The sequence below is a fragment of the Temnothorax curvispinosus genome, unplaced genomic scaffold (assembly GCF_003070985.1).
Source record: "Temnothorax curvispinosus isolate PA1 unplaced genomic scaffold, ASM307098v1 QBEX01008484.1, whole genome shotgun sequence".
NCBI lineage: Eukaryota > Metazoa > Arthropoda > Insecta > Hymenoptera > Formicidae > Temnothorax > Temnothorax curvispinosus.
The window spans coordinates 1-1,401 of record NW_020218264.1 but is presented as its reverse complement, the minus strand read 5'-3'; the positions used below and the strand labels follow the sequence as shown (position 1 = coordinate 1,401).

At 31.5% G+C, this 1,401-nt stretch overlaps 1 pseudogene; it reads left to right on the top strand.

Moving 5' to 3' along the window:
• Positions 1–299: 299 nt before the first annotated feature.
• Positions 300–1,325, top strand: LOC112457943 (annotated as a pseudogene).
• The last annotated feature ends 76 nt before the right edge of the window (positions 1,326–1,401 follow it).

Sequence of the window (1,401 nt, the reverse complement as noted above, 5' to 3'; positions counted from 1 at the left end):
ACAAAACCCACGTATGCACTTAGAAGGTACCAAAAAAACGTATGCACTTTAAGGGTTAATATTAATATTGTTAAGTTTGTAATGTAGAAATTGGAAATACAGAGTCTGAATAAGATATTTTTATGCTAATATTAAACCAAGAAAATTACGAGTTTAAACTAAACGTATTTTAAGGGAACTTATGTTATTATTATAAGGAAAATTATGTTATTATGTGAAAACTAAAAAACCAAAAAACGTTGAGCGGTCTACTAGAACGTGGCGAGCAAAGGTTAACATTGATATACATTCGCACCGTAATGGAAAATGTACCAAGCAAAAGCCAAGCACAGCACGAGCAGTACAAACATTTAAGTGGAGATGTAAATTTTTTTGTCAATAGGTAGATGCAAATAATACGAAATATTCGTACACGACATACATGAATAGATACATGAAATTTTGCAGGCGTTTTCTTGGGATTCAGAGAAATTGTTCGACACAAAAATTTCCTTACTTTATATAAAGGCAATCTCGTTCAAATGATCAGGCTGTGTCATACACAGCGATACAATTTACAGTGTATGAACGGTATAAAAAGATGCTGAAAAATTGGATATTAGGACCTGCTCGAATTGAGTAGCGATGTTTGAAACCACGTATCAAAATTCTCGGATTTAATGTGATCTTGCTTTCACTTAAATTAAAATATCCAATCAGATTATTTTAAATTAACATCAATAATGTAATTATTTTATTTATTACTAACTATTTGAAATTCTTTGTGTGTTAATAAGATAATTGCTGGCATTGCAAAAGGTACTGGTTCAACTCTCTCTGGAGGCCGAATATTTCTCATTCACCAATAATACTTGATATATTATTAATTGTTAGATAAACTTTAATTTTCAGTCGACAGAGGAAATCTCAGAATGAACAGATAAAGACGGAATATATGTAAAACACAAAGTAAGCAGATGAGACTTTCTGGCAGTCAGAAAATTAAAAAAGTTCTGTAAGTGATGTGTATTTCAAATTCACTATATTAATATTTGCTCGATTGTCTGCATGCGCTTTTTAAATTATACATTCTGTGTTGTACATACACATTCAAATGTATTCTGTTTCTTGGTTGTAATCATTAAAATTGATATTGAAGTTGGCATAATTTTTGTCAACATCTAGAGGGATCGTTTAAACAAGATAATGGGTTTCTGGCCAGAGCTACTGCGAATGTTACAATGGCTGTAATCACGTAATATCCGTTCGACACAATCAGGGCAAGACTAGTCTTTCAAGTTATCAGCAACACTTTACTTTGGAATCACGCACGTCGCTTTGAGAAGGTAAATTAATATACTCTTGGAGTCTGTTGTTAATGCATTTAAATCTATAGAAAATATATTTGTCTTCAAATTGCTT